A 12837-nucleotide genomic window follows, 5' to 3' on the forward strand; every position below is an offset into this window, starting at 1 on the left:
GAAGCTGGAGAGAGGCAGAGGCATGTTTTGCTCTGTGCTGGACTTTGGAGCTTCCCTGGAAACAAAATGGCAAGGTCTGTTCGGGTGCTAATGCTGTGAGCCCCTTATCACCAAGCTCCCCCAGTCTCAAATGGTCCTGGTTTCATTTTAATTGGTTGATGTTTTTCTTATGGAAATCAAATGCTGCCACTCAGGCTTGCAGGAAACTGTCAGCCACAGAAAGTATTATAGCAAATTTCCCAGCATCATCCAAGTGATTGGTGACCAGGCAAAATATAGCAATCTTGCCATTGCCAAGATCCCTTGGGAACCTGATTTGATATGTTACCGGAAAAATCCGAGGACTCCCTTGGACAAAACAAAGACACCAACCAGGATAACTTGGAGCAAAACAGCAGCCTGTAGGCTTGGCCTTTATTGAACTGTTGCAACAGGGTGTTTCCCTCACTTGCAGGAGAGAGGAAAGACACAGAAAAATGTTGTGCAAGACCTTATAAAAACTTTTGAAATTCCCATCCTCTAGGTCAAGCCCACCCCCAGAAACATCATGCATACATTACAGAAAGGAGAGGTTGAGGGAGGAGTTGTGATGGTAACCTGAGTGTCCTGTCACCTGGCTGGTTCCCTTCTCCTCCTCCCCATGAGTCATTTTCTGAAGACAAAAGGTAGTCGCAGTTTCCTGCCCCCTGAGGGAAGATCTGACCATTGTCCTTTGTTCCAGTCCATGCTGAATCCACTCCCATATGCAAGTTCTTTGTGATCTTGATGGTCTTCTGTCTAGGACCATCAGGGTTGGCATAGCAACTGGGCAGGGCTCCTGTGGATGTGCTGGGCTGGCCTGTATCAAACCTTCCCCATTTTGTAGTCCTTCCTTCATGGAGTAAAATAAAAGTGGAACAGTGCAAATCCGATGTATGGTTGATTTTCTATGAATTTATAACAGAAGTGTAGCGTATGTAGTGTGAGTGTGTGTGAAGTTTGTACAAACTGAATGATTGGGGTGGGGGGGTTTCCTGCTAGAGATATTACCAATGAGCAGTGGCATTCACTTTGGTCCAAGAAGCCATTAAAATTTCTGTTCAGATAAGAGTCACCTGTAACACTCCTGCACAGGTGGTGTTTCACACCTGTATGATTAGCCCATATCTTGAGCGGAGCCACTCCTAATTTTTGGAGATGATGCGAGGGGACAGGGACTTTCATACACATGTGGTGGCACTTAGAAGCTGTTCAGTTCTTGTGGTCCGAGGTCTTTAAGGAGCTGGACTTAATCTACAAAACAAAGACACATGCTTTCCCTAACTTAGTGTAACTGGAAATGCTGGATGCCTCAAATCAGCAAATCACCTGTAAACGGTGCTTTTTTTCCTGGGGGGGATGCAGGGGTACACATACCCCTAAACATTTTGTGAATCTAGGTTTGGCCTCATCAAGGGGCGGTATTTCAATATGAGTAGGAAAATGAGAATACTGCTAAACATTTTTTTTTAGAAAAAAAGCACTGCCTGTAAGGATCCCCTAATTCTTCTATTGGTGGCAGCAGCGCATCTGGAAACAGCCAGGTGTTGGTGCTCTGCTGAAAGCTTAAATACTGAATCTTGGTTCACTCAAGTTTGGGCAATGGTACAAGCCGAGAAACTGACTTGTCCAATTCATGTCTCCAAATCCCCTTTCTTTCAATAACACTTGGTGGCCATTTAATGAATATATATGGCAAGGAGGAGTCTGCTACAAAATCATGGAAGAAGGTGCAGAGACCTTTTGGACTTATCTGCCATATGCGAACCCTGCATCCTTTACGCTGTATGGAGTTGTGGCTGCCAAATTTCTTGTGTTGTTGTGTTTTCATAAGTTGAAAATCAATAAAGATACTTTGTTTTTTTAAATTCTGTGACCCTCCATTCTAGGCTCAGGTTGTGAATATGTCCAAATAAAACCATATATTCTAAAGATGCCACAGTCTCCATTGTCCTTCATTCCAAGGAAACTGAACCCTGGGAAAGTGTGGGAACCCCTGGAATCTCTCACTATTTGGAGATGGGGAAGCACAGCATAGTAGGTTTGAATTTGTGTAAGCAAGGAGAATCTGTTTCTCCCCAAATTCATTCCGTTCCAAGCTCTGCAAGAGAGGAGAGCTGCTCTGTCCAAAAAAGTTCCTTGCAGTGGGATCTGTACTTCTGTAGCTTCATCCCAGAGCCAGGCATCTCTCTACCCCCTTACCTCAGGATGCTGCAGCAGAGAAGTTCTGAAGAGATGCAGACGTTTGTTTGGGAAGCAGGTCAGTTCATTCAGAAGCCAGTTCAAAGCCACTTTTCCAGCAAGCGCAATGGCCCACACAGCTCCTTTACACATACACACAACACCCCGTTAAAAGTGTTGGCAGCAAACCACAGAGCAGCCTGGAAGGGGACAGGCAGGCAGAAGAGGCTCCGCTGCGCTTTTGTCCCGGACCCCGTCCCTTCCTTCCCTCTTGCATGAAGACCCTGTCCGTCTGTCTGTCTGCCCCTGCCTGCCTGCCTGCCTGCCTTCCTCCACACCTGCCATGTTGATGCCAGGGCCCTGAAGAGCAAAGAGCAGCTGCGATGGGCTTTGGGCTGGGTAGGAGAATCACAAGCCACTGGCATGGGCCAAACAAATTGGTGGGAAATGAGCAAATTATCCTGATAATTGGTTTAAAAAATGCATCAAAGAAAAATGATCTCCAATAATGCCGCCAGTTCCTAATGAATGTGCCTGTAATGGAATCAGGCTGTTTTGGGCTGCCGTTGGCCCCACACTTCACATCCCCAGATTAAAAATGGAACATCTGTGATGATTTAATTTACATGTTAATAACAAACAGGCCTCCAGAAACCAAGGAATAAATGCCTTTTATTGCCGGCATATCTTCTTCACTGCAGCTTGAATGAAAACTCTGGTAATTAATTGTTTTAAGCGATTCTATTAAAAAGTGTCTGGAAATGCTGCGTGTCGAATGCTTATAAAGGCAGAAGGAGGAGGAGGCAGGCTGCTAATTATGGGCCTTTTAAAAAATGCACTGCATTAAAAGAGGCGGGGGGGGGGGGCCTTTGACAGGCAGGCCGCCCATCGTGGCTTCCTGGGACCTCCCTCTCCTCTCTTCCTTGTTTCCTCAATGCAGATCAAGTCTGGCTGTGGGGGCTCTGCTGTGCCAAGGCGCCCACTTCCATCCAGAAAGGCAGCCTGCAGCTTGACTGGGAGCCAAGGGCCACCGTCTGGGTGCGGTCGCCTGCTTCAGCCTTTTAGAGCAGAATCCTGCCCATTCTTTTTCTGCTGCTGCTGCTGCTGCTGCTGCTACATAATCTCCTTCCATCCCAGGAAGCAGCTGCTGGCTAAGGAAAAACCGAGAGTTGCCTTCTAGGAAAGGAAATAAACTGCCCCAGCCTCAGCTGCGTGGCAAAGTAACAACCCACACAAGCCATATTTGTCAGCCCACCCCCATGGGTGCAGAAACGTGGATAAATGGAACTGTGCTTGTGGGGAGGAAACATTTCAGAAAGGCCAACCATGAAGGGAAGGGAAGTAAACTTAAGATCTGAAAAAAGAGAAACTAAGAGAACCCGAAATGGACAGATTGGTTCCTCCCTCATATGCTCCCGCCCTCCACCATCAGAAAAGGGGTGGGAGGGCAGGGGGAAAGAGAGAATCTACTTTTGTTTGCCCATTCCAAGCTCTCTCCCTCTCTCTACAAAGAGCCCTTCTGCACCAGCCGGATCACACCAAGGGGCCCATCTAGTCGAGCATTCTGTTCCCACAGGAGGTTACTGGGTCCCTCTGGGAAGACCCCACGCAAGGCATGAGCACCACAGCGCTGCTGCAAGATCAGAAACTTTCCTTTCCCTAAAAAAGTGTCACGTGCAACATTTAGGCAAATCTTGCCTTGGAGAAGGGGCTTCCTCCCGGCCTCCTGGACAGCCTCTGGGGGAGGAATGGCTTTGCAAAGCAACCTCTGGGGAGGGGAAAACACTTTGGCCCATTCAGGGAGGTTTCTCTGGAAGGCCTCCAGAATGTCTGTTCTTGCCATTCCTCCTCTGCCACCCCCTCCCCAATCTGCTGCTTTACTGGTCTTTTACTCTCCAAGGAGCCCCACCGCCTTTCAGAACAAAAAGGGGAGAGGTTTTCTGGTTTTTGTTTAGAAAAGAAAGGAAAATAGTGGTTGCAAGGGGGGGGGGCGCAGAGGGAGGAGGCTGTGTGTTTTCTTAAGCCAGGCTGGGCAGGCCAGGAATTGCTGGTGTCTTGCAGAATGTCATCTGCTAGCAGGCTCCCAGGCCCGCTGGAAGCCCCAATCCCTCATCCCAGGTGGGTGGGGGGAAGGCCTGAACCCCAAAGAATCTCAACCTTGACTGACAAAATTATCTGACGACGCCTTCCAAAATAAAAGCAGAGGCAGAGGCTGACCAGATTAATAGGGGCGGAGAGTTGGAGCACCCAGTACACACTCCGTGAAACATGATTCCCAGGCTGCATGCACAACAACATTTTATTCTGGAACCAGTGGTAACTGGGGACTTGTTTTTTCTACATAGTCCACACCCGATCTAGATCTACGGCATATTTCAAGCCTCTGAAAAGCACTTCTTGAGAAACTGGTTTTATGCAGAAAATAAACACTCATGGCAGATGGATCCTGCACTGGGTGTAGGCGCTCCCAGCAGTGGGGGCGGAATTTATCCACACTGGCTCAATGAGGCTTTATATCGAGATCGCAATACCCATTTCCTTTTTCATCCCCCCTGGGGGAAACCTGAAAGGAGGAAAAGGCAAAAATCCAGGGGAGGGTTTTCAAACATGTACTTGTTTACGGCAGGATTGAGAATCTAGAGTGAAATTTATGGCATGTTCTTTATTGGAAAAAAATATATGAAGATGATGTACCGGTGGTATTTGTCCCCGGTAAAACTAGCAAAAATGTATAGAACAAGTACCAATATATGCTGGAAATGTAAAAAAAAAGAAGGTACCTTTTATCATATGTGGTGGACCTGTAATACAACTAAAACATTCTGGGAGATGATATATAATGAAATGAAAAAAATGTTCAAAATAACTTTTGTTAAAAAACTGGAAGTTTTTTTATTAGGAATTATAGGTACCGAGATTCCAAAGAACCAGAGGAAACTGTTCATGTATGTTACAACGGCCGCTCGAATGTTACTAGCCCAGAGATGGAAGGAAGAGACAGCCCTAACCAGAGAAGAATGGCAGATCAAGTTGATGGACTCTGCCAAAATGGCAAAACTAACTGGGAAGCTCACGAATCAAGAAGACCAGAAATTTTTTAAAAGAATGGGAAATGTTTATAATGTATATACAAAATTATTGTAAACAGGTCAAAATATTAGCAGGATTTTAAATACATTGGTATTGTAACAGGACGTATAGATAACTTAGGAAGATGAAAAATTGGAGAAGTACTGATATGCAGGTGAAAATAGAATCAAAAGGACCCATGGAAGGAATGGGGCAGAAGTCAGGAGATTCAGAGTACAGTGGTACCTGAGGTTACATACGCTTCAGGTTACATATGCTTCAGGTTACAGACTCCGCTAACCCAGAAATATTACCTCGGGTTAAGAACTTTGCTTCAGGATGAGAACAGAAGTCGTGCTCCGGCGGCGCTGCAGCAGCAGGAGGCCCCATTAACTAAAGTGGTGCTTCAGGTTAAGAACAGTTTCAGGTTAAGAACGGACCTCCAGAACAAATTAAGTACTTAACCCGAGGTACCACTGTAATCTTGATATTTGGATTTTGTACTGTTTTATGTTGTATGTTTATATTTTTGAAATTCAATAAAAAATATTATTTTTAAAAAAGAGAGAATCTAGAGTGAAACCAGCATGCTGGAGATGAGAATGGACAATTCTGGCCTGAAAAAAACTACATTTCTGTGCCACAAATGGGTCAGTGTGATTCAGTCCCCGCTTGCCCCTGGCGACCCCATAAATACCATTCCATCTAGAGAAATGCCATTTAGCAAGGAAGTCCTGACTGTGCCTCGCATATTGCATCAGAGCAGCTCCATTGCATTTTCACTTGGAAATGGGAAGGGAGAGAGAAGGGGGCTTGCCCTGCCAGAGGGGAGGGGGCATTTGATCTCTTCACCTCTGTAAAGGCTAAATGCCTTGCAAAGGATGTGCTCTCACAAATGGGGTGCCTGACCTCCTGTGATTGACAGATGGGCAGTTCCTGCAGTGTGCATCAGTTGAGTTTAGAAAAGTGCAAATTTTGAAGTGTAGCTGTGTTTCTGTTCACATACTGTTGTAAGAGTGCAAATGAGGTAGATTTGCATTAAAATGTGACCTGAAGTGGACAGAATTCTTCCCTTGCCCGCTTTGGGAGTTTCCTGGGAAGGGGAAGCAGCTGATAAGCCAGTTTTAATTCTGTTTAAGTATAGATGCACCGAGAATATTAATGGCCCAAAAATGGAAACAGGAGGAACTACCGACCCTTGAAGAATGGAGAATGAAATTGATGGAATATGCTGAACTGGAAAAACTAACTGGGAAGATTAGATATCAACGAGACCATAAGTTCATCGAGGACTGGGGAAAATTTGTAGAATATCTGAAAAGTATATGTGATGAATAAACAACGCTTGTGGGATTTCAAGAAGCTCTGTGAAAGTTAGAGGAGTATTGTAAAAAAGTAAATAAGATTGGGAGGGTATATGAAAAGGCAATATTAAATTTAGAAAATGCGTAACCAAAAACTAAATATGGATGATTGACAGAGAAGCTGAGGGAAGTCTAAAAGAGAAATTTTTTGATAAATTTTTGATATGGCATTCATGTATATCTATCTGTATTGAAAATTAATAAAAATTATTACAAAAAAAAAGTATAGATGCACCATCACTATTCCACCAGACTTAAAGGGAAGTGAGAGGGGGGTGTCTGACGTGTGTGTGTGTGGGGGGGGTGTCTTTCACACACACCCCTGACAATCCCCTTCAGAGGTCCTTGTCCACATTCAGACTGGTTTTAGACTAGCCAATTTACTTTGGATGAAACAGCTGTTGAATTTTCCTGCAGAATGGATGAGGTGACATTTGTGGTGGCCATAACTCATCTCCTTGGGCTCCCGCTTCTGGCAGGGGGCAAGACAAGTGGGGCTGGGGGGTATGAGGAGAGACACTTATTGTCGCTCTAGTCAATATTTCACCAAAGTTTGTTTTCTCTCTTTCCTTCTTTCCTCCCCTCTTTTTAAAGCACAATTAGAATCCCAAGGAGGAGCCTCGTGATAAATCAAAGTCCTCCCCCCATTCAAATGTCCCAGGCAAACACATCACATGAACACCCAAATGGATATCCTTGCTGCCTTCTCTTGCCGTGCACCAATAAAAAGAAAAAAACAACACCCTGTGGCGACACAAGCAGAAATAAGCAATTTAGGATCCTGAAAGATAAAAGATAATAAAAGTAATTAAGATAATTAACCACCCTGAAGTGAGAAGAATTTACAGCTGTAAATTTTGTCCTTGAGTTTAGACAGCCATATTGCAGCTGCCACTCAAGCCACAGAGGCACTTTTGATGCATTCGCTAAAGGAGGAGAGGCGACTCCCCACCCAACTGGGAGCGGCAACTGAGCGTTTCTCCCCTGGGGCATTTTCAGAAGGTCCAACCCTGTGCCTGAATGCCCAAATGGTGGGGAGTCTCTGTTCTTCCCAAGGACTGACAGAATGGAGAACTCAAGTCTCCATCAATAACCAAGCTACAAGCCTGTGGAAGCTTTTGAGACTCTGGGGTCCCTTTTTATGGGGTGGAGGTGGACCCAGTTTATGCCAGATGTAAGCACTAGAAAACATGAGCTGGTGCTAAAAACATTGTGACAAATTGGTTTCAAATGACAAATATGACTTGAACACACATCAGGATCATAACTGGCCTCCTCCTGGCCCATCTCAGCCCCTGTATTCCCTGGATATTGTGCCCGTAATGTGAGTGTGATGCATCAGAGATTGTGTGTGTGTGGGACAGTCAGAGAGCTTGCAAAATTTCCAGATAAAAATCAGACTCAATGGTAACATGTCAAGAAAATGAGCTGCATTGCAATGGCAGGGAGCAGGGAGCCTTGGAATATTTTCTTTTTCATTGTAGGGATCGATGAATCTGTCAATTTCACTTCATCTCAGTTACTTTTATCAGCTTAGTTTGGCCCACTTCTGTATGTTGGGATTTATTTGTTTGTTCAACATTTGCATTAAAGTCCTTCCTTCCTTCCTTCCTTCCTTCCTTCCTTCCTTCCTTCCTTCCTTCCTTCCTTCCAAGAATGAAATGAGAGAAGAATGCATCACGGAAACATGGAGGCAGAGCAAAGAAAGGGAAGTCCAGCAAAGGTTTTTTCAGCGCCATCAAAGTGGAGTTGAGTGTGGCTTGATGGAACGCCAGACATGTGCAAAGGCTGGGGCAGGTTCCACAAGGTTAGTAGAGGTAAAAGTCACATGGATTTCCATATAAAGCCATATCTGGCAGATCCAGTGTTCAGATGAGGACACTTGTTTATGATTGTTATAAAGGTCCACCAAATGGCTGTGAAATCAAAGAATTGTAGAATCGTAGATTTGTAGAGTTGGAAAGGTCCTCCGGCTCTGCATCACTGCGTAGAACTTTCAGGGAGTGGGAACTTCTATGTTGATGTTTGCCCTGATTTAAAGCTGAAGGGTGGGTTTTCCCTAGTGGGGGAGTGGGGCAAGGGGGAAACTGCTCAGCCCTGTGCTTGCTATGCATGGGACAAGGGGAAATCTGGATGAGCCCTTAGACAGGCATTTTGACACTTGCTTCCCCCTCTGCTTCTTTGTTGGAGAACCATATTGCAAAATTTGGAGCTATGTGAAAATGGATAGCTGTGTTTCGATTTGCATATTGATCTGAGGCCCAAACAGTTTCTCCAGTATCCCTAACATGCATTCAGTGTGTGAATTTTGAGCCATAACCACAGATTACAGTGCAAACAAAATCAGTTTGCCCCATCTCCGGAAGTGCTTAGGTGGATATCTGCTTAGTTCTTTCACATACCCTCCAAAATTTATCCGATGAAAATAGGGATGTCCTATTCAATAACAACAACAACAACAACAACAACAACAACAATAATTTATTATTATTTTATTATTTAGGTGTCATCCATTAAACATAAAAAACCTTCCCTGTCCAGGGCTGCCTTCAGATGTCTCCTAAAGGTTGTATAGCTACTTATCTCCTTGGCTCGGGAGTCGCATAACTCCATATCCTCCAACATTTCTCTGATGGAAATAGGGATGTCCTAAAGAAAATTGGGACATAGAATCATAGAATCATAGAGTTGGAATAGGCCACAAGGGCCATCGAGTCCAACCCCCTGCCAAGCAGGAAACACCATCAGAGCACTCCTGACATATGGTTGTCAAGCCTCTGCTTAAAGACCTCCAAAGAAGGAGACTCCACCACACTCCTTGGCAGCAAATTCCACTGTCGAACAGCTCTTACTTTCATTCCAGGATCAAATCAGAAACCGGGAAGGCTTCTGTAAATCCGGGACTGCCCCTGGAAAATAGGGGCATTTGAAAGGTCTGTTTTCATGTATTTACAGAAATAATGTTCTTTACATATTTTGAGCCCGGGTTTGGCACGATACCCCAGCACAACGCTATGTGTTCAGGGAGGGAGGGAGGGGGGGAGGGAGGGAGAAAGAAAGAAAGAAAGAAAGAAAGAAAGAAAGAAAGAAAGAAAGAAAGAAAGAAAGAAAGAAAGAAAGAGGAAGGAAGGAAGGAAGGAAGGAAGGAAGGAAGGAAGGAAGGAAGGAAGGAAGGCTTGAGAGCTGAACTTGTGTTCAAAAGTATAAAGCAGGCAGGAACTATATGTGGCCTGTAGGAATTGTTGGGGGGGACGGACTCAGAGGCACCCCAAAAGTCTTGATGCCTTGATTCAGCCAGAGGTGCCTTGAGTTTTTCCAACGACTTAAAATATTAGGGGAGGTAAGGGGCCAGCTAAGCATAAGAAATTAAGCGGAAAAGGCAGGAGAGGGGGGAGAACCAGGATATTTCACTCCAAAGGGGTGAAAATGGTTTTCAAATGAAATCCAGAAAGAGCTGCCAGCGAAGGGGGCTTTGTCTGTTCAGTCACAAAAGGGTTCCCTCCCGGGCTGAGTGCAGGGGAGAGAAAGAGGAGGGGGCTGCCTTTCAGATTCTGGCTGCCAAGGGCCCCCTCCGAAAAGAATGAAGCGTTGAACTCTTGCCAAAGGAGGGGAGTGGGCTGGGGGGAGGGCTGCTATTTATCCCAGAAAAGTAGCCAACATTATGTCTGTGATGGGAAGGGAACAGAAGAATTGTGGGAAGGAAGCGAGCGGCTTCAGCTGTCAATCAAGGGCCCAAATTTCCATGAACTGTCAGTCATAATTAAAAGGAATTCGGTAGTTCAGGAAGGTTACGGCAGCGAAGATTGCCCTGAATAAACACCCAGGTTCCCAGCTGAAGCACCCCCCGCCCGCATCCCAGCGAACAGCCAGGCCAAGAGGTAACCATATTCCTGCCATCTCCTTCCCAGACCCCAACTGGGTTGCTACAGTCCCCAGGGCTGGCACGGGGGGGGGGGCATCGACTTGCATCTCAGAGCGGCATCCTCACCTCTCCCTGGGTGGGTGATGATGGCAAGTTCATTCTTTTTAACACCACATGGCCCCAATGAAGAGGCCGTGAAGGTGACACGTATCAGTAGGGGTGATTTTAGGGGGTGAAACTTAATTTTTGCAAATTTCTTCAGTGAGGGGTCTTAAAAATATGTTTTGGGGTGTGAGGAATTCAAATCTGTTATTATTTTTGTGACTGCACAACATTTAGCTTGGTAAGTCTGCATTTGATGAAGAAGCACATAAACTGCTTTTGGAAAACCAAAGAATTTTAATTTTACCTTCTGAAAATGTCAACCAATGTAAGTAAGTAAGTAAGTAAGTAAGTAAGTAAGTAAGTAAGTAAGTAAGTAATATCTTTTGAATTCCCAAGTCATGTTACACCTCTCATTTTCTGAATTTGAAAAAAATGTAACACACCCTAGTGTATCAGCCTTATAGGAGGTTCCAAGTGAGCCTATGTAACTCCCTAATCAATAGTGCTGGGCTGGACATTTTTCTTGCATCCTCAACTCCTGCCACCCACCTGCCCATCATTCTCCATCAATTAATGAGAAGAGAAATTACATTTAAGGAAAATTCTCTTGGATGGACTGCAGGCATTTTGTTGTGCTTACTGTACTTTTGGCTGAGGGGGTCTCTGGATGTGGCAGCTAGACTGGCAACTGGGAGCGGCCACTGAGACCTCATAACACTGGTCCTGGAAGACCTACATTGGCTCCCAGTACGTTTCCGAGCACAAACTGAGGTCCAGCTCTGAGGGTCTTCTAACAGTTCCCTCACTGTGAGAAGCAAAGTTACAGGGAACCAGGCAGAGGGACTTCTCAGTAGTGGCACCTGCCCTGTGGAATACCCTCCCATCAGATGTCAGGGAGATAAAGAACTACACATCTTTTAGAAGACATCTGAAAGGCAGCCCTTTATCAGAAAGTTTTTAATGTTTGACGTTTTACTGTGTTTTTATATTTTGCTGGAAGCCGCCCAGAGTGGTGGGGGAAACCCAGTCAGATGCGTGAGGTACTACTACTACTTCTACTACTAATAATAATAATATGGTGGTGTGTCCTTTCATCCTACAAATCACCTCAGCAGCAGCCCTCACTCTTTATCCAGAAGAGCCTGCAGGATCAAGCCGGTGGTCCATCCAGTCCAGCATCCTGTTCTCAGTGTGGCCAACCAGATGGGAAACCCACAAGCCGGATTCCAGCAGAAGAGCAATGCTCTCTCCTCCTGTGTTTTCCAGTAACTGAGATTCAGAAGCATTTCTGCGTCCAACTATGGATGCCAAGCAGAGCCTCCATCATGACTAGAAGCCACTGATAGGTCTCTTCTCCATGACCCCTTGCAGCCTTCCTGGGTGCCCGGGCTTCAGGGGAAGCCCCTACTGAGGCAGCTGTTTGATCATGAGACTTTTTCAGACAAGGAAAGGTGGACAGCCAGGGAGGCTGCAAGGAGTGCTGGGAAATGCTTCCTAGAAAGACAGTCACACAAATTACCCCTGCCCTCTTGCAATGATAAGAGAACAGCACAGAAACATGGAAGCCTCTTTTGCAAGGAAGGAAGTGTTTCAAAAAATGGGAGGCAGGTTTTGGCACCACACAAGTCTGCTTTCTCCAACTTCTGTATTGCCAGTTTACCTGGTCTCCTAAATGGAGCAAGCCTAAACACCCCTCCCTATAGAAGCAACTTCAGCTTCACTCACTGCTGGCTTTTGAAAGGGGGAAGAGAGAGGGAGGAGGGGAGAGAGGCTGTCTCTCTAATGAGCTTTTACTAGAAAGGATGATAAAAATAGGGTTGTGAGGTTGATTGAAAGACGCCTCGTACAGACATTTCCTCCCCAGCCGTAATCACTCAAATAGTCTGGCAGCTGGATGGTAACATTTAAAATTAACGAGGGGCTGCTGCTGGCAAAGTGCTGGGCCAAACCAGGTCCTCAGCTCCAGACCAGTAGCTGTGCAAGCCTTGCGGTGTGGGGTGGGACAGCACCCCCCCCCCCCCGACTTACCTGGGCCTCCTGTGAAACTTGCTCAAGTCAGATTTGTGTGTTACATTTCAGCAGCAAAAAAGTTGTCCCTTTGAACCCTCTCTTTGAGTTGTCCACCATCTCCAGTCTCCCCTGAGAGCAGGTTTCCATTTTAAAGGGGTTTATGGTGCAGGTTACCTCCCCCTGCCAAAAAAATCTCAGCCACCTTTTTGTACAGCCCTGTTTGCTCTT

At 45.6% G+C, this 12837-nt stretch overlaps 1 long non-coding RNA gene across 1 annotated transcript in view; it reads left to right on the forward strand.

Annotated features, from left to right (window-relative positions):
* The window catches only part of LOC114587037 (uncharacterized), a 29849-nt gene that overhangs the window by 7233 nt on the left and 9779 nt on the right, over positions 1-12837 (forward strand). Inside the window, exon 2 of the long non-coding RNA XR_003704210.2 lies at positions 8288-8439. This is a non-coding gene — a long non-coding RNA (uncharacterized LOC114587037). The remainder of the gene's footprint in view (positions 1-8287; positions 8440-12837) is intronic.

The sequence above is a fragment of the Podarcis muralis genome, chromosome 16 (genome assembly GCF_964188315.1).
Source record: "Podarcis muralis chromosome 16, rPodMur119.hap1.1, whole genome shotgun sequence".
Lineage (NCBI taxonomy): Eukaryota > Metazoa > Chordata > Lepidosauria > Squamata > Lacertidae > Podarcis > Podarcis muralis.